At 40.6% G+C, this 27,989-nt stretch overlaps 1 pseudogene; it reads right to left on the bottom strand.

Annotated features, from left to right (window-relative positions):
* Positions 1–11,050, bottom strand: part of LOC148800596 (uncharacterized) — a 68,972-nt pseudogene extending 57,922 nt beyond the window's left edge.
* Between the last annotated feature and the right edge of the window lie 16,939 nt (positions 11,051–27,989).

Below are 27,989 nucleotides of genomic sequence, written 5' to 3'. Positions count from 1 at the left end.
ACATGAACATTGTGTAGTTCTCCCTTATCTTTTCAATACATCTTGAATCATCCCAATCGGAGTCTGGATGTGAGAGTTATTCCCATATTACTGAACGGTTCCAAAACTGTGCAAAATTATCTAATTAGCCTTGTTTTCCTCCTGTCGCCTTCTTGCTTGCCCTGAATTGAAATACAAGAGTAATGAGTCCAATTAAGTGCTAATTTAATGTAAAAAAATGAATATTTAGGGATAAAAATATGATACTATTTATTCCCATCAATCTACACATCAGCCACATGGGTTCAACCCACCCTCTGTTACAAGGCCTGGCCGAATTCACTAAAAAGATAGTGAATCCCCTGAAGCCCATCTCATAGACTCCTAATGGGCCCAACACTTACACTAAGTGGTCCCTGGGCCATGCCACCTTATAAAAACTCAGGGACTGTGGGCAGATGCAAGATTAGCCAATCAGGCATTACCCTTAATGGTCTTACACTTAACCTCTCAGCATATAATGATCAAACACTGCCCGACAAGAGAGGACCTCTTCCTTGGCTGCAAGGAACAGTACTGCACTCTCTACTCACATGGATCCTGGGAATCAAAACCATTCGCAAACATTTTGAAACCATAATATAATATATATATATATATATATATTTATATCCGTATGTAAAATATATTTTGTAAAACAAATTTCAACGATTGAAATCGGCTGCCGGTAGTCTTGGTTTCCATCAGAGAGAGTGCATTCCCAATCTTTACCTTTGTCCGACAAAGGGGCTGATCCTTTCACTATGATCACCCACTCAGATGAATTCTCAGACTGTCCCAACATACCCAGGTTTTGACCCCCACTAAGGATCTCACAGATTGGCATATCAAAGATAGTCCAATCCGACACCTAGTGCAGTATCATAATCAAGTCTAGAGGTCAGGTGTAACTTTCTAGTTTTGCCCATTAATCACCAAGGTCCAGGGCAATAGTGGAAATCTGGTCCGGTTGAGGGTTTCAAGTAAACCTACATTGCATGTACCTCGGGTCTTACCCTGGCAGCTGAGACAGGCCACCCCTACACTTGGCGGCACATCAGTGTCAGCCTTAGCAGAATAAATCTCCCCAGACTTATCCAATGGCTGTGAACATTCTAAACTAACACAAGTCTCATAAGTGTCCAGTTTAAGGGTATTACATAGAAACACACCACTATAACATGAATCAAATATGTACTTTATTCATTTACAATAAATGTCATAATGTACATCAATCTGATTGGAGCTAAGGGCATACACTGTCTAACATTTTTTTGGTCCTCTGGCGCAACTGGGATTTGATGAAACCCTGAATAACCATTAAGGCAACAATAATGAGATTTGCCAGCTAATCTTTCAAGCATTTGTTCGATAAAAGGAAGCAGAAAGTGATCTTTTCTAGTTAACGAATTTAGCTTCTGGTAATCTATACACACCCGCCACCCGTTTTGAATTCGGGTAGGCACCAACTCACCATCTTGATTTTCAACCACAGTTATACCTGTTTTCTTCGGAACCACCTGTACCAGACCTACCCACTTACTGTCTGAAATTGGATAGATTATTCCAGCATCTAGAAGTTTTAAAACTTCTTTCTTCACCACCTCCATCAGAGGTGGGTCTAATCGGCATTGGGCTCCTATTGCAGGTTTGGAGTCTTCTTCAAAAAGTATTTTGTGCATACAGGTAGATGGTCTTATTCCCTTGATATCAGCTACAGTCCATCCAATCGCTTCTTTGCATTCCTTGAGTGTATGAATCAGTTTCCTCTCTTCTGATGCATCAAGTTTGGAGGAGATTATAACAAGAAGTGTCTCCCTCTTGCCTAGGAACATATACTTTAGGTGCTTTGGCAATGATTTCAGCTTCAGCTGAGGTGCCTGCACAATAGATGGAAGGAGTTTTGTGTGAGCTGGAGGTAAACTAATAAAAGACGCATTATGAGTAATTTCAAAAGAGTCGAGCTCAGAAGTCAAATTTTGTAATTGTGATTTCAGCACAAACTTTTGCCCTACTTGTTGCAATTGATCAGGACTATTGTTAAGTGCAACTTTCAGCGTGTCTTCATCATCTAGTTCAAAAGTTTGTTGCACCAAAGAGTCAGTGATATCTATAGAAAAAATGGAATGCTTATCGTTAGGATATCTCATGGCATCATCAACTTGATAATTTCACCATCGAATTCCATGGTAAGTGTCCCCTTATGCACATCAATTTTAGTTTTGGATGTCTTAAGAAAGGGTCTTCCAAACAAAATTGGAGTCGAATTGGAAGAATTATCTTCTTCCATATCGATCACATAGAAATCGACAGGAAACACCAGATTATTAACTTGGACCGAAACGTCCTCCAAAACCCCCTTTGGGTATGTAGTAGATTGATCAGCGAGTTGTAAGATTACACCCGTCTCTTTCAGTGGTCCAAGATTCATGGTCATGTAAATAGAATGGGGAATGACATTTATCGAAGCTCCTAGATCTAACATTGCTTTTTTGATCTGGACATTTCCTATTTTACAGGGGACAGTGAACATACCTGGATCCTTGCATTTAGGGGGTAGTCCACAACCTAATTTGATTCATGTTCATTTCATAGATATGGATTTTAATCTATGATCCATTTCCATTTATTCATCTCTGAGATTTCCCTCCTTTCTCAGTGACGGAGACTACGGGTTGTCTCTGGAAATGTGGGTAATCACATAGGGTGCATGAGGCCAACTGTTTCAGAGCCGTTTTCAGGTAAACCTTTCTGTCCAGTGAGTGCTTACCCATCATATTCGTGAACGCCGAGGGACCGTGAGAGAGTTCCCATTTTCTGGTGAAGCCCCTCCCACATCGGTCTATGACGCCCCTATCATCTTATGAAACACTTAGACAAGCCCAACAGCAAATGGATAGCCCATTTTCTGGTGCGTTTCCTCATTACTGAAGGACCCATCCTCGTGCTAATGATGGAAGGCCTTTAGAGAGTTCATCATATGAATCTCCCTATCACATACACTCATATTAGCTGGAGGGAACAGATAATTACACCCAAATTCTATCTTTAGGTCAAACCAAAGTGGCTCCCACTGACTTTCAAAAAGCCAGATTTTGGTGGGCCTAAAACGGCTAGGGTTCCGCACGAGACCTCATGATGAGGTGTGGGGCCCACCAATGAGGGAGGTCATCCAATGACCAAAAGGGACACCATGGCAATGATGTGCATTCAGCCATGGTGTGCGCAAGAGCCACTATCGATTGAGCATGGGCCAAGCATTTATGGCCCATGTACGTAGCACATCACACATCCACACATCTTATGTAGGGATAAATTGATTCAATCAATTAATTATTTGTAAAGCCCATTTGCAGCCCATTTTAAATCCATAATATTAACCATTAATATTATTCAGGTATATGGGCCGAACGGTTCAACCCATATAGCTTTATGTGTTAAGTGGGCTTTTAGCAGTTTTAACTATTTAAAACTAGGCCTTTACAGGTTGGGCCGAATTAACCATTTAATTAAATATCAATCCTTAGGCCCATTAGTGGGAAAATTAGGGCTGACTTTCAGCCTTGATTTAAACCCTAGATTCGGTCCAAACAGTTTGAACCAATCTTGGTTCGAATGGGTCTAGGGTTTGATCTTTAATTAAATCTTTAATTCAAGAAAATAATCTGAAATTAATTACTGATAAAAGAAAATCAAGAATCAGTCAAACAGGGTTGTTCACACAATCCATCCTGCAAAACAGAGGTTAGATCACAGAATGCAGTTTCACAAACTGCAAATCGCAGATAGCGATTCTCCCATCTCCGAAATCTTCTTCTCTACGAAATCTCCCTTTCTGCGCCACCATCTTTGATCCAAAATTAAAATAAATAGAAACCCTATTTCTATTAATAATTACATCAGATCGAATACCTATACATTGAGTCTAGAAAATAAAAAAATTATTTACAGACCAAATGTAATAAATAAATCAAGAAACTGCAAATCTTGCAGGTTCCCTGTGCAAAACAAGATTTCGATCTCCTCTTGTACGAACAGCCCATAAATCAAGAAAATCATAAAGGACAATTCTAAATAATAATCAGATTTATGTAAAATTAATTTCAGATTATTCGCCCATTAATTTTGGGAACAAATTTCCCAAAACCCATATCTGCGCAAATCGGGTAGAACACCTTCTGCCCATTTGCACAAGTTTAGATCTGAAACAAGATGGTTCAAGATTTGAACCATGGCTCTGATACCACTAAAGGGATGAGAGATCCATCCCATGGACGCCCAAAGATCACGGAATAAGGGGCGAATTTCAAAATTTTTTTTTCTCCCTTCAACTGGGAATCATATTCCCTATTTAGAAAATCATATTTTCAAGGATCATTCTTGAACCTTAAACTGAACCAGATCTGAACCAAAAGGAGTAGGAGAGAATTATACCTGATACGGAGAAGTAGAATCTCCCAACGAAGCTGTTCACGCCCAAGAAAGGATCCAAAGACTGCTCCCACTGAAGATGGCGCAGTGCAGGTGGAGCACGATCAGCAGTGTTCTTCTCCAAGAACTCTGTCCTTTGCAAGAATCAGCAAGATGGTACGTGAGCACAGCTTCCTTTCAATCCTTTCTCAAAGAACTGATGTCAAGATCCAATCTTGACTTTTCCCACAACTGGAGATCGAACTGGAAAACAGGGCAGCAAGAACAGGGAGGCGGCAAGAGAGTATTTGCAGGCAGCAGAATTCTCTCTTCTTTTTAGTACTAAAGAAAACCTGATAATCTGTGTCTAAAGGCTGCCACCCCCTTCTTCTTTTATAATCTTAAAGGGACCAGCTCCTAATCAGATTAGGAGTTGCTAATCCAAAGCACATTTGGGTTAGAAGTCCCTTTAAGTGATATGGGATAATCCTTATCTTATCTTGAGATCAGATCAGTCATCTCCTAATCTAATTAGGAGGTTTCCAGATCTAAATCTTATTCAGATCTTGGACTCTCTAAGTGGATAGGGTCTAAGCCCAATCCTATTAGCTGATCCACTTCAGAATTCGCCCCTTTATTAACTAAATAAACAGCCCAGTTCGAATTGGGCTTTAGGCCCATTAAGCTTATGTGCTCACTTAACTCTCTTAACTGCTGCCCAGTTGGGCTTCCTTGTATGGCGTGGGACCCAAGGCTTGATCTACACATCAGCCACATGGGTTCGGCCCAGCCTTTGTTACAAGGCCTGGCCGAATACACTATTAAAGACAGTGCACCCCCTGAAACCCATCAAATGGGCTCTACGGGCCCAACACTTACCCTAAGAGGTCCCTGGGCCAAGCCACCTTGTAACACCAAGGGACTGTGGGCAGATGCAAGATTAGCCCATCAGGCATTATCCTCAATGGTCTTACACTTAACCTCTCAGCCCATAATGATCATACACTGCCCGACAAGAGATGACCTCTCCCTCGGCTGCAAGGAACAGTGTTGCACTCTCCACTCATATGGATCCTGGGAATTAAAACCTTCTTGCAAACATTTTAGAAACCATAATATATATACTTTTATATCTTATATAAAATATATTTTGCAAAACAAATCTCAACGGTTGAAATCGGCTGCCGGCAGTTTTGGTTTCCATTAGTGAGAGTGCATCCCCGATCATTACCTTTGTCCGACAAATGGGCTGATCCTGTCACTATGATCACCCACTCAGATGAATTCTCGGACTGTCCCAACATACCCAGGTTTTGACCCCCGCTAAGGATCTCACTGATTGGTACATCAGAGATAGCCCAATCCGACACCTAGTGTAGTATCATAATCGAGTCTAGGGGTCGGGTGTAACTTTCCAGTTTTGCCCATCAATCTCCAAGGTCCAGGGCAATACTGGAAATCTGGTCCATTTCAAAGATTCAATTAATCCTACACTGTATGTGCCTAGGGTCTCACCCTGGCAGCTAAGACAGGCCACCCCAACCGACTTGGTGGCACCACAGTGTCAGCCTTGTCAGGATAGGTCTCCGTAGACCGACCCACTGGTTGTGAACATTCTAAACTAACACGAGCCTCATTAAGTGTCCAGTTTAAGGGTATTACACAGAAACATACCAAGGGAACATGAATCAAATATGCACCTTTATTCATTTACAATAAACTCATAAAGTACATCATTCTGATTGAAGCTAAGGGCATACAAAACTGTCTAACAGCTCCCACTTGCACTTAGGTCCAATCAGGTACTAGCCAGAGTCCCATGCTTTCCACGTGTTTCTTAAACATTTTCTGTGATAGTGGCTTTGTCAATGGGTCTGCTACATTTGTCAAGAATCTCCCGCAGTACGTGGTACTTCCTCTCGATGTGTTTCGACTTCGAGTGGGCTCGTGGCTCCTTAGCCTGAGCAATGGCTCCATTGTTGTCACACAACAATGGGATGGGTGATGTGCTGGACGGAACTACTCCCAACTCGTGAATGAACTTCTTCATCCACACGGCTTCTTTGGCAGCCTCACTTGCGGCAATGTACTCGGCCTCGGTCGTGGAGTTTGTAGTGGACCCCTGTTTGCTCCTTTTCCAGCAAACAGCATACGATCCTATCGTGAAAATCCAAAGGACCATCCTTTACCAACCTTGTGATTCGGTCAACACCGATGTGGCCAAGTCAGTAATGCCACAGACACGTGGGATTAACTGTATCGCGGGCTCTCTTTTTGGGGATTTCAGCCGACGTAGTTTCGGTTATGTTAGTTTCTAGAGAAGGATGTAGAACATAGAGACCGCTCCTTTTCCAGTGGCTGGTCTTCTTGCAAAAATGACAGGCATCTGATGTCTTGTCCTTTCTCTATTTCTTGGGTTTGGCAGCCTTCTTCTGGGGCTTTCTCTTTGCCTTCCTTTTCTTGCCCGATTTGCCAGTTTCAAGAAGCATGGCAATGGGCTCATCCTTTCTAATCAATTCTTCGGCCCTCTGCAACATATTGCTGAGTTCCTGCAAGCTGACGTTCAGCTTGTTCATGTTGTAGTTCATGATGAATGGATTAAAGGATGGAGGCAGAGAGTTGAGAATAGCATCAATTTGAGTTACCAGATCTAGCCCGGATCCAAGAGCCTCTAGTTCGTTGATATAGCCCATCATCCGGGGTGGAGAGATCATCCAAACCTATGCTACGGGAACCAAGGAGGACAGCAGCAATATCAGCCCCATTTTTTCAGTCGACAGCCCCAGTTTTCAACACCCATCACAGCGCTAGGTCAACCCCCGAATTCAGGTACGTCATTAGAAGATATAGTTAAGGCTCTAGCTACTAATACTCAGCAATTTCAACAGGAAACAAGAGCCAGCATTCAGAATTTGAGGAACCAAATCAGCCAACTTGCCACTGCCATTAGCAAGTTGGAGGTGCAGAGCTCCGGGAATCTACCATCACAAATGGTAGTCAACCCCAAGGAGAGTGTAAGTGCAGTGGTGCTAAGAAGCGGGAAGGAACTGTAGCTAGAACCTACCTCACCAAGGAAGGCGGATAAAGGACAGGACAGGAAGAAGAGGAGGTACATGACTCAAACAAGAGCCTCATTAAGGTAAGAGTTGGAGAGAACGTTTCAGCCGTGATCAAGAGGACCTTACCAGAAAAACATGCTGATCCAGGTATGTTCACCCTACCTTGTGTGATTGGCAATAAGCGAATCGAGCATGCCATGCTAGACTTAGGTGCATCTATCAATGTCATGCCATACTCGATTTACTATGCTTTGAGATTAGGTCCTTTAAAGAAAACTAGAGTTGTTATCCAATCAGTTGATCGTTCTAACACCTACCCAGAAGGGATTGTTGAGAATGTATTGGTGCAGGTTAACGATTTAATTTTTCCAGCTGATTTTTACATTCTGAAGATGGAGGAAGACACGATCACAAGTTCAACCCCACTTCTATTAGGCAGGCCATTCATGAAAATGGCCAAGACCAAAATAGATGTGGATGAGGGTACCCTCTCCGTCGAGTTTGACGGGGAGACTATTAAATTTAATATTTTTGAAGCTATGAAGTACCCAAATGAAGACCATTCAGTCTATTCGGTTGACACTATTGATCCAACTGTGCAGAAAATTTTTGAAAAAGACATGAATGAGGAGCTAGAATCGATTGCACAATTGGATACGAAGGCCCCTATTCTAGATTTGAACCCGCCCATGATGGATGGAAGGGGAGCACACCGAAAGGTGCAACCACGAGAGTTAAAGTAGCAAAGGAGGACGTCAAGCATAATGACGTTAAACAATTGCGCTTGTGGGAGGCAACCCATTGTCTTTAGTTAATTTTGTTATTTTGTTTGGTTTTGATTTTTGTGTTTAGCAGGAACCCAACAAGACAAACAGGGAAGTACCCCCAAGTCCTTCTACTTTATGCATAATCACATACATTGGGGACAATGTATAACTTAAGTGTGGGGGGATTAGGGAAATCTGATGGAAATTTGGGATACCATACCTTCTTGAAATTTCTGCTCCTTGGAAACTTATCCTTGAAAGATTTCAATTTATCAGGAATTATGCGCTAAGGCTGAATGGATAGGATAGGATGCAAGCATGACTAATTGAATCTTTCTTGGCTGCATATAGTACCAAATGATTTTAATCGATCAATAGGCAAGATGCATAAGGGTTTGATTGATTTTCACAAACATGGGTTGATTATTCTAGAACTTACTAGGCATATTGAGACCACGATCAATGAATTCATGGATCAGGCGGTGAAACCCTATGATTCTTGTACAAAAAAAAAATTGAAAATAAAATTGTGACTAATGTGAGATGGAGCATAAAATGTGCTCATATCTAGAAACGAAAGCAAGTGTGAGATGGAGCATAAAACGCACTCACATCATGAAAAGAAGGCAAGGGTGAGATGGAGCATAAAATGCACTCACCCTAGAACCCCAACCCCATTCTCACCTTCAGATCCTAGGAATTCATACTAAGTGGTGGAGATGTGATACATAGCAAGCTTATGGCAATAAGCACACCTTGTTTTGGCTTAAGAAACAAAGAAGGGTAAGTGAATCTGGCTGTATTGGTTTGTTAAAAGCAATGAGTACCCGTAGAGCCAGGGAGGTTCAGCCCAAGAAGGCTGGTCTCCTTGACTATCGATTTAACTTGGGACCATGAGGAATGATGATTTGCGATCACTCTTGGACAAGAGAAAGAGGAGAAAGAGATGGAAGAGGGAAGGTTACCAAGACTGGACTGAAGCATGCATTGGACCAGGCCTCGTATTGAGAAAAAGAAGAGAGTTGCAAAAGTTAGGTTCTCTTGTTTTGCTTGAGTTTTGCCTTGCCCGAGGACGGGCAAAGTTTAAGTGTGGGGGGATTTGATGAGACTGAAAAGAACCCTATTTTTGTCCCCTAATTTTCATATTTTTACATTACTTTAGCACTTAAATGAACTCATTACTCTTGTATTTCGATTCAGGGCAATAAAGAAGGCAATTGGAACAAAATAGGGCAAATCGGGTAATTTTGCATAGTTTCGGCAATAGTCAGTAATCTGGACCTAACTCTCAATTTCGGACTCCGAATGGGACAATTCAAGAAGCATTAGAAATAAGAAAGGAAGACCCACAACTTTTATGTTTTGAGTTTTGATAGATTCGGCCTGCATCGAGTATGAAAATGAGCCCGAAGTCAGAGCAAGTTCACAATTAGGCCCATTTCACAACTTAAGCCCAATTCGTAGAAGTACCTTGAAACAGCCCAACTCAAATTCAAGAGTCAAGAGTTCAAATCTCGAATGTAATCTTCAAAGAGAAAGTCTTATTAGATCTAAATTCTTGAATGTAATCCTAGAGAGATAAAAATATTGAGATTAGATCATTAGATAAGAGATAGGATAGGATTAGTTCAAAGAAGATCAAGACTCCCTAAAGATAAGATGATCTCCTAGAAAGAGTTGGAAAACAGCCCTCTCCTTTTTGGCTATATAAAGAGGGGGGTGAACCAGTTCTAGCATCACTCACTCCAAGATCCAAGAGATCACCAAGCAACTCAAGAAACTCAAGAGAGCAGTTCGGCCATGGAGAAGCAGAGCATGGAGGTTTCGCAGATCATGAGCAGCTAAGCTTCTTTTTCTGGTTCAAGGGGGGAGGTTCGATTGTTCCATTGTGAGGTTCTGCAGTTAATTTATATTCTTACTTTCTAATTCAAGTATTCATTGGTTCTTGTGCATATTTTTATTGGATGTTAATGTTAATTAGTGTGACAAACTGAAATAATGTTGATTTTCCTACATCTATCCATGATTTCGGTGATCCGTAATTGTCACGAATAGTGGTACAAGTAGCAATTAGGTTAATATCTTTTTGGGTCAATTGTTCATGACAGCCTTTGACCAATTTATTGACATGGTTTAACCTAAAAGGAATTGATGGAACAAGATTCAATAATTGCAGCTAACACCGGTTAATATGGAAAACTATCATACCCAGTTGAGTAGTGATAAGTGTTGATCGAATGCTGGGTTTAGTTAACTGAATTAGGAAAACACAAGGTTTATTATGGCTATCCTAATAAATCTTAGGTTAAATGCTTGAATTGCAAGAATGTTGAAATGTACCTAGGATTGATGGCCAATCGATTTAACCCGAACCCTTGAACCAGGACTCGGTAAGACTGATTTTCTCTTATTTGTTTAGTTTGCTATTGCTTTTTTTTCTTTTAATTTTAGTTATTAATTTTTCCCACTCAATTATCCATTCGGCTAAGAGATTACTGTTAGCTCCCTGTGGGATTCGACCTAGTACCACTTTTACTGCAAATATTTTATTGTGGAACTAGTACTAATTTTGAGGGCTTCGACAAACCCGTCAAAATTTTGGCGTCGTTGCCGGGGAGCAACTTTAATTTCTTAGCTATTACCTTCCTCTTCGAAAATGGGTCGATCACAAGTTGTCAAATCAATATCAGAATTCACCCTTGGGGGTGAATGGCCCTTCCTATGCTTCGCCTCATTTCTCAACCGACGGGTGGTCTTCTCAATTTCAGGGTCACCTTGGTGAGAAGCATGAGTCATAAAACAAAGGAGGTTAACACAAATAGAAGGTACAAAGCTAAGCAATTAAAGTAGTTCCCCGGCAACGGCGCCAAAATTTTGACGGGTTGTCGAAGCCCTCAAAATTAATACTAGTCTCACAATAAAATATTTGTAGTAAAAGTGGTACTAGGTTGAATCCCACAGGGTGCTAAACAATAATCTCTTAGCCGAATGGATACTATAATTGAGTGGGAAAATTTAATAACTAAAATTAAAAGAATAAGAAAGCAACTAAACAAACAAGAGAAAATTAGTCTTATCGAATTCTGGTTCAAGGGTTCGGGTTGAATCGATTGGCCATCGATCCTAGGTAAATTTCAGCATTCTTGCGATTCAAGCATATAACCTTAGATTTATTAGGATAGCCATAATAAACCTTGTATTTTCCTAAATCAGTTGACCAAACCCAGCATTCGATCAACAGTTATCTTTAATCAACTGGGTACGATAGCGCTCCATATTAATTAATGATAGCATTAAGCTTTGTGAAAACAATTAAACCAAAATAACAATAATTGAGATAGCTACAATTATTGAATCTTGTTCCATCGATTCCCTTTAGGTTGAAACATGTCAATACATTGGTCAAAGTCTGTCATGAACAATTGACCCAGAAAGATATTAACCTAATTGCTACTTGTACCACTATTCGTGACAATTACGAATCACCGAAATCATGGATAGCAGTAGAAAAATCAACATTAATTCAGTTTGTCAGACTAATTAACATTAACATCGAATAAAAATGTACACAAGAACCAATGAATACTTGAATTAAAAAGCAAGAAAATAAATTAAGTACAGAACCTCATAATGGCACAATTGAACCTCCCCCCTTGAACCAGAAAAAGAAGCTTAGCTGCTCATGATCTACAAAACCTCCATGCTCTGCTTCTTCATGGCCAAACTGCTCTCTTGAGTTTCTTGAGTTGCTTGGTGATCTCTTGGATCTTGGAGTGAGTGATGCTAAAGCTGGTCCACCCCCCTCTTTATATAGCCAAAGGAGAGGGCCATTTTCCAACTCCTTCTAGGAGATCATCTTATCTTAAGGGAGTCATGATCTTCTTTGAACTAATCCTATCCTATCTCTTATCTAATCCCCATCCTTCTTATCTTTATAGGATTACATTCAGAATTTAGATCTAATAAGACTCTATCCCTCCTTGGAGGTTACATTCAAATTAAGACTCTAGGCTCTCGCATTCGAGTTGGGCTTCTCTGATAACTTGGGCTGCTTTCATGTTCTTCTGCGAGTTGGGCTTCAGTTGTGAAATGGGTCCTGCTGCGAACTGGCTCCGACTTCGGGCCCGGTTTCGGACTCGATGTAGACCGAATCTGCAACAATCCAAAACATAAACGTTGTGGGCCTTGCATTCAGCTTTCTAATGCTTCTTGAATTGTCCAATTCAGAGTCCGGAAGTGAGAGCTATACCCAGATTATTGGCTGTCGCCGAAACTGTGCAAAATCACCCGATTTGCCCTGTTTTCTTCCAATTGCCTTCTTTATTGCCCTGAATCGAAATACAAGAGTAATGAGTCCATCTAAGTGCCAAATAAATGTAAAAGAGTGGATATTAGGGGGATAAAAATAGGGTTCTTTTTGGTCTCATCAATTGGGCTATTTTTGATATGCCAATCAGTAAGATCCTTAGTGGGGGTCAAAACCTGGGTATGTTGGGATAGTCTGAGAATTCATCTGAGTGGGTGATCATAGTGACGGGATCAGCCCCTTTCTCGGACAAAGGTAATGATCGGGGATGCACTCTCTCTTATGGAAACCAAACTGCCGGCAACTGATTTCAATTAATGGAATTTTGTTTTGCAAATTTTATATATATGATATATACATAAGTATGGTTTCAAAATATTTGCAAATGATTTTAATTCCCAGGATCCATGTAAGTAGAGAGTGCAACATTGTTCCTTGCAGCCGAGGGAGAGGTCCTCTCTTGTCGGGCAGTGCTTGATCATTATGGGCTGAGAGGTTAAGTGTAAAGCCATTTGGGATGATACCTGATGGGCTAATCTTGCACCTGCCCACAGTCCCTAGGTTTTTATAAGATGGCTTGGCCTAGGGACCACTTAGTGTAAGTGTTGGGCCCATAGGGTCCATGTGATGGGCTCAAGGGGTTCACTAGGCTCACCAGTGAATTTGGCTAGGCCTTGTAACAGAGGCTGGGCCGAACCCATGTGGCTGGTGTGTAAATCAATGCTTGGGTCCCACGCCATACAAAGAAGCCCAACTGGGTAGTAGATTGGAAGACATTTGAGCACTTGATTCTTATTGGGCCTAAAGCCCATTTTGAACTGGGCTGATTTGATCAGTCATTATTAAGGAGCAGATCTGAGATTAGGATGACCCTAAAAGCTTATCTAATATGCAGATAAGATTAAGAAGAGTTCTAATCCAAATACAGATTTGGATAAGGGCAACTCCTGATATGATCAGGAGATTTTTCTTAATCATTAAGCAACTAGAGGAAACCCTATTCGGATTACAAGAATTCAAACCCTAGGGAATTTTACAGAACAATCCCTACAAGTTGTGAGATAGGACCTCAGAAACCCTAGAGAAGAAAAGCAGTTTGCCATCTTCTTCTCTAACTTCCTCCTGTTGCAGCTGCTACAATCTATTGCAGTTCATTTTCTCTGTCAGAAAAAGATCAAGAAAAGTTCTTGATATCAATTTTTGCTGAAAGGCTGATTCAGTTTGGTGCTTATTGCTTCCAAAGGGTTCTTGTGAAGGATTCAGTGTGTGAGATGCACTCTGCTGGTTCTATTCCACAGTTGTTGTGTCATCTTCAACAGGAACGGATCTTGGTGTCTTCTTTGGGTGTGAACACCAACTTTGGGAGATATTATTTCTCTGGATCAAGTATAATCACTCCCTTCTCTTTTGGTTCAAATCTGGTTCGGTTCAATTTCAAGTAGGATCCTTGAATCATGATTCTAAAATCAAGGAATGCGATTCCCAGTTGAAAGGTAGGTAGAAAATTTTTGAAATTCGCCCACCCATTCCGCAACTATTTTGGCGTCCATACGATGGATTCTACCATCCCTTTCACTCTCTTTGATGGAAACCAAGACTGCCGACAACCGATTTCAATTGTTGAAATTTGTTTTGCAAAATATATTTTATATACAGATATAAATATATATATGTTACGGTTTCAAATTGTTTGCAAAAACGTTTTAATTCCCGGGATCCATGTGAGTAGAGAGTGCAGCACTGTTCCTTGCAGTCGAGGGAGAGGTCCTCTCTTGTCGGGCAGTGTATGATCATTATGGGCTGAAAGGTTAAGTGTAAGACCATTGAGGGTAATACCTGATGGGCTAATCTTGCATCTGCGCACAGTCCTTGGGTGTTACAAAGTGGCTTGGCCCAGGGACCACTTAGTGTAAGTGTTGGGCCCATAGAGTCCATGTGATGGGCTCAGGGGGTTCACTGGGCTTTCCAGTGAATTCGGTTAGGCCTTGTAACAAAGGCTGGGCCGAACCCTTGTGGCTGATGTGTAGATCAATGCTTAGGTCCCATGCCATACAAGGAAGCCCAACTGGGCAGCAATTTGGAAGGCTAAGTGAGCACATACTATTAATGGGCCTGAAGCCCATTTCGAACTGGGCTGATTTGATCAGTTAAAGAGGGGGCGAATCTGAGATTGGATTAGCAGATAGGATAGGGTCTTGCCCTATCTACTCAGAGAGTCCAAATCTGAATACAGATTCAGATCTAGAAACCTCCTAATCAGATTAGGAGAGGGCTGATCTAATCTGCGGATAAGATAAGGATCTATCCTTATCTCTTAAAGGGAATTCAGACTCAAATATGATTTGGATCAACAACTCCTAATGGGATTAGGAGCTGATCCCTTTAAGGTTATAAAAGGAGAAGGGGGCGGCAGCTTTAGAAGATGATTACATTCAAATCAGAGAGAGATCATAGCACCCAGTGAGACAGAGCTATTTTCTCCTTTCGCCGCCATTACTGCCAGTTCGTTCTCCTCTTTCAAGCAGGAACGATCAAGATTGGATCTTGATATCAGCCTTTGGAGAAAGGCTGATCTGAAGTTGTGCTCATAGCCTCCAGCGAATTATTGTGAACGATTCGGTTCGTTGAACGAATATTGCTGATTCTGCTCCATCCTACACTGTGCCATCTTTAGTGGGAGCAGTTTTTTGATCCTTCCTTGGGTGTGAACACCTCCATTAGGAGATACTACTTCTCTATATCAGGTATATCCCTCTCCTGCTTATGGTTTTAGATCTGGTTAGGTTTATGGTTCAAGATTGATCCTTGAAAATGCAGATTTTCTAAAACAGGGAATGTGATTCCCAAATGAGGGGAGAGGAAATTTTTGAAATTTTGCCTAACCTACCTACAGGGTTTGGCCATCCATGTGATGGATCTCTTATCCCATCAGTGGTATCAGAGCCAGGTTCAAGTCTTGAACCGAATTAATGCAGATCTGAACCTACGCAAATGGGTAGAAGGTGTTCTACCCGATTTGCGCAGATTAGGGTTTTTCTCTAGAAAATAGTTTCCCAGATAGAAGGTGAATGGTCTGAAATTAAATTTTATAAATCTGAATTTTATTTAGAATTGTTCTTTATAATTTTCTTGTTTTATGTACAGATTAGGGTTTTTGCAAATTCTAGATTTATTTATTACATTTGGTCTGTAAAATAATTCTTTTTATTTTTAGATTGAATGTATAGGCTTCGGTCTAATGAAAAATTAATAGAAATTTTAGGGTTTCTATTTTATTAATTTTTGGATCGAAGATGGCGGCGTAGGAAGGAGATTTCGCAGATGGGGATATTGCAATCTGCGATTTGCAGTTTATGAAACTGCATTCTGTGATCTAACCTCTGTTTTGAGGGATGTGCTGTGTGAACAGTCCTCTTTGACTGCTTCTTGCTTTTCTTTGATTAGTATTTAATTTCAGATCATTTTCTTGGATTAAATCTTTAATTAAAGATCAAACCCTAGACCCATTCAAACTAGATTGGTCCAAACTGGTTGGACCGAATATAGGGTTCGATGGAGGCTGATTGTCAGCCCTAATTTCCACTGATGGGCCTAAGGATTGATAATTAATTAAGAGTTTAATTCGGCCCAACCTGTAAAGCCCAGTTTTAAATTGTTAAAACTACTAAAAGCCCACTTTTGCAGGAAAGCTATATGGGCCGAACTGCTAAACCCTAAGTCGGCCCAAATACCTAGATAATGTTAATTGTTAATGTTATGGATTAAAATGGGCTTTATAGATATTTAATTGATTGGATCAATTTATCCCTGCATGTGATGTATGGATGTGTGATGTGCAACGTTCATGGGCCATAAGAATTTGACCCATGCAGATTCGACAGTGTCTCTTGCGCACACCATGGCTGAATGCACATCATTGCCATGGTGTCCCTAAAGATCACTGGATGATCTCCCTCAGTGGTGGGCCCCACACCTCCTGAAGAGGATACGTGCGCAACCCTAGCCGATTAGGGCCCACCTAAATCTGGCTTTATGAAAGTCAGTGGAAGCCACTCTGGTTTGACCTAAATTAAGCTAGAGCGTAATTCTTGTTCCCTCCAGCAATATGAGTGCATGTGATAGGAAGATTCATATGATGAACTCTCTAAAGGCCTTCCATCATTAGCATGAAGATGGGTCCTTCAGTAATGAGGAAACGCACCAGAAAATGGGCTATCCATTTGCTATTGGATTTGTCTGAGTGTTTCATAAGATGATAGGGGCGTCATAGACCGATGTGGGAGGGGCTTCACCAGAAAATGGGAACTCTCTCACGGTACCTTGGTGTTCACGAATATGATGGGTGAGCACTCACTGGACATAAAGGTTTAACCTAAAAGTGCTCATCATATGGGTGAGCACTCATATGATGAGTGGATATGATCCTTCACAGAAAGGTGGTGGGGTTTTGCAGCTGAAACAGTTGGCTCCATGCACCCTATGTGGTTTCCCACATTTCAAGAGACAAGTCGCTCTCTCCGTTACTGAGATAGGAGGGAAATTTTAGAGATGAACAAATGAGAATGGAACAAAGATTAAAAGCCAATATCTATGTAATGAACATGAATCAAATTAGGTTGTGAACTGATGTTTGCTCTTTTATCAGAAAATGGAAAACGGACAATTTGCAAAGCTTCTTGACGACAACAAGCTTAAGGGCCAAAACTATACCGACTAGTACCGTAACCTTATGCTGGTCTTAACCTATGAAAAGTTGGATAAGCTGGCCAAGAATCCTGCCCCGGATCGTCCGGGAGATAGGGCTTCTGAGGCCCGGAGAAGAGAATACCAAGAATGGGAGGAGAAAAACTCCCTTGCCTGCTGCTATATCATTGCCTCGTTGGATAATCCAATACAGAGGCAGTTCGATCAGATCAAACTAGCCAAGGACATGTTGGACAGTCTCAAGACATTGTATAAAGAGCAGAACCATTCTACTCGGCAGAAGGTCTTGAAGTAGTTCATGACCGCACAGATGTCCAAGGGCCAACAAGTTCACGACCATTGTCTTCGGATGATGGGTTATATTAACGAACTGGAGGCTCTTCGATCCGGCCTGGATCTGGTAACCCATATCGATGCTATTCTCAACTCTTTGCCTTCGTCCTTCAATCCATTCCACATGAATTACAACATGAACAAGCTGAATGTCAGCTTGCAGGAACTCAGCAATATGTTGTAGAGGGCCGAAGAATTGATTAAGAAGGATGAGCCCATTGCCATGCTTGTTGAAGCAGGAAAATCGGGCAAGAAGAGGAGGGCAAAGAGAAAGCCCCAGAAGAAGGCCACCAAACCCAAGAAGTAGAGGAAAGACAAGGTATCAGATGCCTGTCATTTTTGCAAGTAGACCGGCCATTGGAAGAGGAATTGTCCTCAATACCTGGAATCCAAGAAAGGTAATTTCGAATCTTGTGTCAAAGAAACCAATTTGTTGGTTGCTTTTGTGTCCTGGTGTGTTGACTCCGAGGCTTCAACTCATGCGTGTAACTCACTGCAAGGGTTCATGGTAAGCAGAAGGCTGAGTGAAGGAGAAGTAACGCTTTATTTGGGGACTTCTGCAAGTGTTGCAGCTGCGACCATAGGAACCGTAGAGTTAATTTTTAGAGAAGGAATAATTGTACTTAAAGATTTTCTTTATGTACAGAATTTAAGAAGAAATTTGATTTCTGTCTCAAAACCGTGTGCTGGTTATTCTGTCTTCTTTAGTAATACGATTACTATTAAAAGAAACAACATATTCATCACATATGAGGAACTGGAGAACGGTCTCTATGTTCTACATCCTTCTCTAGAAACTAGCATAGCTGACACTATGTCGGCTGAAATCCCAAAGAAAAGGATTCGTGATACAGTTAATCCCACGTGCCTGTGGCATTACTAACTTGGCCATATCGGTGTTGACCGTATCACAAGGGTGGTAAAAGATGGTCCTTTGGATTTTCTAACTGTAGAAGATCTTCCCACTTGTGAGCCTTGCCTTCAGAGTAAGATGACAAAACGACCATTTAACGGTAAGCTTGAAAGATGTACAAGCACGCTTGACCTTATACATAGTGGTGTATGTGGTCCCCTGAGTGTTAGGACTCATAACCAGCACGTGTATTTCATTACATTTACCGATGATTATTCTTGGTATGGTTATGTGTACCTAATGAGACATAAGTCTGAATCCTTTGAAAAGTTCAAAGAGTTCAGACAAGAGGTCGAGAAGCAGTTAGGAAGAGAAATTAAGGCCCTTTGATCAGATCGAGGAGGCGAATATCTCTCTGATGAATTCAGGGACTACTTGAAGGTCAACGGGATAGTATCACAGTTGGCTCCTCCTGCTACACCACAGCTTAATGGTGTTTCAGAGAGGAGGAATAGGACCTTATTGGATATAGTCTTGTCACTTCTCATACACTCAGAGTTACCCACATCCTTTTGGGGTTACGCATTAGAGACTATGATATACGTGCTGAATTGGATTCCAACCAAATCGGTTCCGAACACTCCATACGAACTTTGGACCAGAAAGAAACCAAGTGTTAGACACTTGAAGATTTGGGGTTGTCCTGCGCCCGTTAAAAGAACGAGTGCGGACAAGTTGGAATCCAAGACCAGCCATTGGCTATTCATAGGCTACCCAAAAGGCTCTATGGGTTACCTATTCTATGACCCAAGTGAACAGAAGGTGTTCTGCAGCCGAAATGCACAGTTCTTGGAGAATGATCATATCCTGAACTCACATCGTCAAGAAATAGTTCTTCATGAGGAGAGCTCAGGGTCAGTGGGAGGTGTCCCACAGGTTCCAGGTATTGACCAACCTAGAAGATCTACCCGGGTTTCCAGACCCCTAGTTCGTTTCATCTATGACCAGGATAGTTACTTGGTGGAAGCCACGACCAGTAAGGAGGATCCCGTGACTTATGTGGAAGCTATGTTGGACATATCCCTGAAGTGGGTAGATGCCATGAGAGCTGAGATAGACTCAATGGAGACCAATGGAGTTTGGACTCTAGTAGATCCGCCCCCTGGGGTAAAAGCAATTGGTTGCAAATGGATCTATAAGAGGAAGAAGGGCCCTGATGGTAAGGTTGAGACCTACAAAGCTCGTATAGTGGCGAAAGGGTAGTCCTTCGAAGGTACTTTAGTATGTTTTTCTCAGCAGTCCAATGCTCCTGCCCTGGGTTTGACTGGAATCTGCTTACCACACTCATTGCCTGAGAGATGTCAGGGGGAGTGCACAGCATGGCATACATGATGCTCCCTACGGCTGAGGCATAGGGAACGTCCTTCATGCCCTCAATCTCCTCGGGAGTCTTGGGATACATACCCTTGTAGAGTGTGATTCCATGCCTGAAAGGAACATTTCCTTTCTTGGAGTTCTCCATGCTATATCTTTTGACTATTTTGTCAATATAAGTAGATTGGAATAATCCTATTATTCTCTTCAACATAGCTTCCACATAAGTCATGGGATCCTCCTCACTGGTCGTGGCTTCCACCAAGTAACTATCCTGGTCATAGATGAAATGAACTGGGGATCTGGAAACCCGAGTAGATCTTCTAGGTTGGTCATTTACTAGTGATCGGACCATATCCAATAAAGTGCGGTTCCTCCTCTCTGACACACCGTTTAGCTGTGGTGTAGCAGGAGGAGCTAGTTGTGATACTATCCCATTGTCCTTTAAGTAGTCCCTGAATTCATCAGAGAGATACTTGCCACCTCGATCCGATCGAAGGGTCTTAATTTCTCTCCCTAACTCCTTCTTGACCTCTTGTCTTAACTCTCTGAACTTTTCAAAGGATTTAGACTTGTGTCTCATTAGGTACACGTAACCATACCGTGAATAATCATCGGTAAAGGTTATGAAATAAATGTGCTGGTTACGTGTCCTAACACTCATGGGACCACATACATCAGTATGTATAAGATCAAGCATGCCTGTACATCTTTCAGGCTTACCGTTAAACGTCCGTTTCATCATCTTACCTTGAAGGCAAGGTTCACAGGTTGGAAGATCTTCTACAGTTAGAAAATCCAAAGGACCATCCTTTAGCAACCTTGTGATACGATCTATGTTGATGTGGCCAAGTCGGTAATGCCACAGGCACTTGGGATTAACTGTATCACGAGTTCTTTTCTTGGGGATATCACCCGACATAGTTTCGGTTATGTTAGTTTCCAGAGAAGGATGGAGAACATAGAGACCATTCTCAAGTTCTCTGTATGCAAGGAATTTGTAATTTCTTTTGATAGTAATCAAATTACTAAAGATAATAGAATATCCATCCACACACAGTTTTGAAACATAAATCAAATTTCTTCTCAAATTAGGTACATAAAGACAATCTTTCAGTACAATGATTCCTTCTTTGAAAACGAACTCTACAGTTCCTATAGCTGTAGTTGCAACACTTGCAGAAGTCCCCGAGTAAAGAGTCACTTCTCCGTCACTCAGTCTTCTACTTGTCCTGAACCCCTGTAGTGAGTTGCACGCATGAGTCGAAGCCCCAGAGTCAATACACCAGGAAGCAAAAGTTACCAACAAATTGGTTTCTATGACAAAGGACTAGAAATTACCTTGTTTCTTGGACTCCAGGTACTGAGGACAGTTCCTCTTCCAATTACCGGCCTGCTTGTAGAAGTGGCAAGCATCTGATGCTTTGTCCTTCCTCTGCCTTCTAGACTTGGTAGCTTTCTTCTGAGGCTTTTTCTTTGCCTTCCTCTTCTTCTTGCCCGATTTGCCGCTTCAACAAGCATGGCAATGGGCTCATCCTTCTTAATCAGTTCCTCGGCCCTCTGCAAGATATTGCTAAGTTCCTGGATGCTAACATTTAGCTTATTCATGTTATAGTTCATGATGAACTGATTGAAGGAAGGAGGCAAAGAATTTAGGATGGCATCAACCTTAGTGACGTGATCAAGCCTAGATCCAAGAGCCTCAAGTTTATTGATGTATCCCATCATCTTAAGACAATGGTCATGAACTTGTTGGTTCTTGGACATCTGTGCGGTCAAGAACTGTTTCAAGACCTTTTGACGAGTAGAACAAATCTGCTCCTCATACATCATCCTCAAACTCTCCAAGATATCCTTGGACAATTCGATCTGATTGAACTGTCGCTGTATCAGATTGTCTAAGGATGCTATGATGTAGCAATGGGCAAGGGAATTTTTCTCTTCCCACTCTTGATAATCCCTTCTACAGGCCTCAGAAGCCCTATCACCCAGATGTTCCGGAGCAGGGTTTTTAGCTACTTTGTCCAATTTTTTGGACGTCAGGACCAACATAAGGTTACAATACCAGCCAGTGTAGTTTAGTCCCTTATGTTTTTTGTCGTCCAACAATTTAGCAAACTATCCGTTTGCCATTTCTAATAAAAAGCAAATATTAGTCCACAACCTTATTTGATTCATGTTATCTAGATAGATATGACTTTTAATCTATGTTCCATTTCCATTTATTCATCTCTGTGATTTTCCTCCTATCTCAGTGACGGAGACTGCGAATTATGTCTCTGGAAATGTGGGAAATCACATAGGGTACATGGAGCCAACTGTTTCAGCTGCATAACCCCACCACCTTTCTATGAAGGATCATAGCCACTCATCTTATGAGCTTTCCCTTTGGCCTCTCTGTCAGACAAGGTTCATTGCCATTTTAGGTTAAACCTTTCTGTCCAGTGAGTTCTCACCCATCATATTCATGAACGCCAAGGTACCGTGAGAGAGTCTTCCATTTTAGGATAGGCCCCTCCCACATCGGTCTATGACGCCCCTATCATCTTATTAAACATTCCAACAGATCTAGTAGAAAATGGATAGTCCAATTTTATGGTGTGTTTCCTCATTACTGAAGGACCCATTTTCTTGCTAATGATGGAAGGCCTTTAGAGAGTTCATCATATGAATTTCCTTATCACATGCTCTCATATTTTAGAGGAGGGAACGAAGAAATACGCCCTAGTTTTAATTTAGGTCAAAACTGTTGTTTTCTATTGTTGCACATCCTCAAACGGATGGTCAAACTGAAGTAGTTAATAGGACACTCACTACTTTGTTGCGTGCTATCATTCAAAAGAACTTAAGGCAGTGAGTGAAGTGTTTGCCACATATTGAGTTTGCATATAACCAGTTTGTTCATTCTACTACTTCTTTTTCACCTTTTGAAGTTGTTTATGGCTTTAATCCTTTAACTCCTGTGGATATTTTACCTTTGCCTACCAATGAACATGCTAATCTTGATGGTGAGAAAAAGGTAGTAATTTGTGAAGGATTTACATGCCAAGGTTCGGGCTAACATTGAAAGAAAGAATGAGCAATATGCTAAGCAAGCTAAAAAGGGGCGTTTGAAGGTTGTTTTTGAAATTGGAGATTGGGTTTGGGTACACATGCATAAGGAGAGGTTTCCTACACAAAGGAAATCAAAGTTGCAGCCTAGAGAAGATGGACCTTTTTAAGTCTTGGAAAGAATCAATGATAATGCCTACAAGCTAGATTTGCCAAGCAACAATGGTAATGTTAGTGTGACTTTTAATGTTGCTGATTTATCTTTGTTTGATGTAGGTGATTCGAGGACGAATCCTTTCGAGGAAGGAGGGAATAATGGAGATCGAGGTGCTGGCCAAATGGCTCAAGCTAATATTCCCAAATATTTTCAAGATCCTTTGAAAGGAATTGGTGGGCCAATGACTAGGTCAAGGACAAAGAGGATGAAAGAGGCTCTACAAGGATTCATTAGGGAAGTGCATGACAAAGAGGCTGTTCTAGAAGATTCTAAGACTGTTCTACCTGTTTCCAAAGCTTTACCAAGGATAATCACCTATCTTTATGTGCAAGACGATGTGCAAGGCTTAGAACTTGAAGAACAAAGCTTGATGGGCTTGGCGCATGGACATGATAAGAAAATGCCCAACTCGCATGCAATGATGTATTGATGGGATTGTTTTGTCTTGTTGGGCTTGCTTTTATCTTGTTTTGTTTACTTTGACTTTTCTATGCTTAGTTGTCATTAGTTGTAGTCTTTTAGAAGGATTCCTATTTCAAAGCAGATTTGTTTTCCTAAATTAAAGGGATCCTCATCAGTTAGGTGTTTTTTGATAAGATAATCATTAGTTAGGAGTTTCCTTATAAGATAATGATGTTTACATGCCTATATAAAGGCCACAAATATGTAAAACGAAAATCATCAATAATACAGAGGTATTTTCAGCAAACTTAGCTTTGCCTTCTTGTGTTCTTGGTAGAATACAATATCTTGACTTATCAAGGGAGTGATCAACCTTTGTGGCATCTTCAAGATTGGATTCTTTAAGGACTTAGTTTCCTTAAGCTTCTAATCTGATCAACTACAACTTGTTTTCTAGCTTCTAGGTGCACATAACAAATTGATTCAAGAGTTCCTAGAGCAGGTCGTCTAGTGGGTTCTTATCATTTGGTTTCAGAGCTTTGGTTCTAGAAATAGGCTACTTATCCTTTTCTTATCCTTTGTTTTGTGTTTTTCTTTGATCTTTGTGCGTTTCTTGTGTTGTCGTTGCATAGTTTTCTTTGAATTCTTCCATTCGACTTCTTTGTGTTTTTGAATAGAGTCAATTCTGTTTTGTGTGTTTAGTTTGGAAAAAAAAAGAGAGAGACAGAAAAAAATATTCAATTAGAAAAAAAAAGGAGGAGGAGATTGCAGATCTGATTCTTTAATCATTTTCCCAGCATGAAAGGGATTTCTTGAATTACAAGATCATATTTCCTTTTTTGGGTTTGACTAGTTGTCTACTTCAACAGCTAGCTGTATAATCCTTTTTGAATTGGGATTTATTTTCCTTAAGCAGTTGTCTTACTATATTAATTAGTACTAATCCTTATCAAATAAGGATTCTTGTGTCTAAATTAATTTAATTTCGTACTCCATATTCTAGTGATTTCTTTTGCATGTCTTTTTCTTCCTCTTGAAGTTTTCTTATTTTGTTTGGCTCCTATAATTGGTTTTTCCTTCCTTATTTCCACTGTTTGCCTCAACTAAGTTTTTAAAGTTCTGATTTTGAGATTTGCCACCATCTAACCAATTACTCCTTGAGATTTATTGATCTTGATTCTGTTAAGAACATTAAGGGGGCTAGCTTGAGTGAAAAAAAAAAGGCAAAGAGAGGTGAGATCATCATCGAGAATAGTTAAATAGTGATAACAATTTGATTTGAGTGCAAACACGTGAGGGAGTGTGTGAGGAACAAAAAAAAAAAAAAAGAGGCAAAGATAGGTGAGGAACAAAATTTCTTTCCAACAAGTTTTTGCAGGTTATAAACATGAGTATTGATGGAGAACAACAAGAGATTGACATGAAGTTATTCATAAGGGCTGTTAATGAACAATTTAGAAAGTTGAATGCGAGGCTAGATGATTTGCAATCCCCATCTATTTCTATGTCCACTAGAAGATGTGTGTTTGAGGAAGAAGAGGAAGATGATTCGGATTTGGAGGAATCAAGTTCTAGATGAGGCAAGAAGGAAATTTACAAAAGAGATAGCAATTTGGGCAGCATAAAGATGAAGATTCCGACCTTTCAAGGAAAGAATGATCCTGAACTATACTTGGAGTGGGAAAGAAAGGTTGAGCACGTATTTGATTGCCGTGATTACTCCGAGGAGAAGAAAGTAAAACTAGTAGCCATGGAGTTCACAGATTATGCAAGCATATGGTGGGATCAATTAGTGATCAATAGGCATAGGAATGGAGAGAGGCCAATTCAGCCATGGGAAGAGATTTAATTGGTAATGCGCAACAGATTTATACCTAGCCATTACTATAGAGATTTGCATAGAAAGTTGCAGGGGCTGGTTTAAGGTTCCATGAGTGTAGAGGACTATTACAAAGAGATGGGGATAGCCAGAATTAGAGCAAACATAGAGGAGGACCGAGAAGCAACAATGGCTAGATTTATTGGCGGCTTGAACAAGGAGATTGCTGATGTGGTTGATTTACAACACTATGTAGAGATGGAGGAGCTATTGCACAAAGCCATCAAAGTGGAGAAGCAAATCAAATCAAAAGGGTTCAGATCTGGTTCCTCATGGAAACCTAATTGGAAGGACAACAAAGCTGCCTCAAAAACAAAAGAGGAAGCAAAGCAAAAGGATTTTGGCTACTGTTCATAAAGGTAAAACCGAAACTAAAACTTCTTATAAGTCACGTGATGTTAAGTGTTTTAGGTGCCAAGGATTCGGGCATATTGCTTCTCAATGCCCAAACAAAAGAGTTATGATTGTGTTGGATAATGGAGAAACAAAATGTGCTAGCTCAAGTGAGGGTGAGATGCCACCATTGGAGGATTGTTTTGATGTTGAAGTTGCAGAACCCATGCATGGTGATTTGCTGGTTACAAGGAGAGCCCTAAGTATACAGCCTAAGGATGATGGTGATGAGGAGCAACGTGAGCATATTTTTCACACAATATGCCATGTGAAGGATAAGGTATGTACTATGATTATTAATAGTGGAAGTTGTACTAATGTTGCTAGTACATTGTTGGTAGATAAGTTGAATTTGCATACCATAAAGCATCCTAAACCGTACAAATTGCAATGGCTAAATGAATGTGGAGAAGTGAGGGTAACCAAGCAAGTTTTGGTTTCCTTTTCAATTGGCAAGTATGAGGATGAGTTTCTATGTGATGTGGCACCAATGCAAGCTGGTCATATATTGCTTGGCTGACCTTGGCAGTTTGATAGGAAGGTTAGACATGATGGGTATAAAAACCGTTATTCTTTTGTAATGAATAACCAAACTGTTGCACTAACCCCTCTCAAAACTTTGCAAGCTTATGAAGATCAGATTAGGATAGCAAGAGAGTGCAAAATGAGAGAAGAACAAAAGTGTAAGCAAGAGGAAAAGAAAAAGAAAGAAAGTGAACAAGCAAAAGTAGAGAGAGCAAGTGAGACCGAGAGGAAAAATGCAAGTGGAAAGAGTGAGGCCGAGAGGAAAATTAGAGAGAAGTGTACAAAAAGTAGAGAAAAGAAAGGGAATGAGTGCAATTACTGAAAACCCATAATTAAAGCCCATAATTATCCATAATATTACTGATTAATTCGGCCCATATAGCTTTTATGTAGTTAAATGGGCTAAAGCAGTTTTAACATATTAAAACTAGGTTTTACAGGTGTGGGCTGAATTGCATCTTGCAATTAACCATCAACTCCAAGACCCATTAGTGAAAAATTAGGGTTGAGAACAGCCCCCATCGAACCACAAATTTGGTCCAACTAGTTTGGTCCCATCTGGTTCGAATGGGTCTAGGGTTTGATTTTTAATTCAAGATTTAATTCAAGAATATGATCTGAAATTAAATTACTAAAACAAGACATTCAAGAATCAGTAGGAGGGTTGTTCATAGGACTTCTACCCTGCAAAACAAAAGTTAGATCGCAGCATGCAATTTCCAAAACTGCAAATCACTGATAGATGAACCCTAATCTGCGATAATCTCCTCCTTGCGTTTTTTGCTTCAATTTTGAATGAAATAAAATAGAAAAGCTAATTTCTATTAACATTACATCAAATTGAATTCCTATACATTCTGTCTAAAAATAAAAAAAAATATTTACAGACCAAGAATGAAAAAGGAACAACAGAAGTGCAGATTTCTTGCGCCATAAAAAGATTTCAATCTCCACCATACGAACAACCTAAAAATCAAGAAAAATATAAAGAACAATTCTAAATATAATTCAGATTTATAGAAAAGGAAAGATCCAAAGATTACTCCCACCAAAGATGACACGGTGCAGGATGAAGAAGAATCAGCAGGATGGCTCTTCAGCTAGAACCTGATTCTTTAGCAAGAATTTGATGGAGGGGCAGTAAGCATGACTTCCGATTACTTTTTTCTACCAAAAGGTAATATCAAGAACCCTTCTTGATCGCTCCCACAGTGGAGATTGAACTAGTATGGCGGCAATAGCAAGAGAGAGCAAGAGCAAAAGACAGAAGCAGTCAAATTGTATGTTGTCCTCTTTCTTAAATCAGTGGACTGATTGTTGTAACTGGTGGTTTGCCCTGCTCCTTTATTTATATCCTTAAGGAGAGGTTCTCCTAATCCCATTAGGAGTTTCCTAATCCAAAACTTGTATTTGGATCTGGACTCTCTTTAAGAGATAAGAATAATCCCTTATCCTATTTGCAGATAAAGATTAGCCCTCCTAATCTAATTAGGAGTTTCCTGATCCAAATCTGTATTTGGATCTGGACTCTCTAAGTGGATAGGGACAATCCTTTATCCTATCTGTTGATCTAAATCCCAGAACAGCCCCTCTTTAATTAATCCCATTAAGCCAGTACAAATTGGGCTTTAGGCCCATTAAGTCTATGTGCTCACTTATCAAACTGTTGTCCAGTTGGGTATCCTTGTATTGCGTGGG

This window comes from Nelumbo nucifera, chromosome 4 (genome assembly GCF_055504915.1).
Source record: "Nelumbo nucifera cultivar China Antique chromosome 4, China Antique-T2T, whole genome shotgun sequence".
Lineage (NCBI taxonomy): Eukaryota > Viridiplantae > Streptophyta > Magnoliopsida > Proteales > Nelumbonaceae > Nelumbo > Nelumbo nucifera.
The sequence above is the reverse complement of the archived record's forward strand: the minus strand, read 5'-3'. Positions and strand labels throughout refer to the sequence as shown.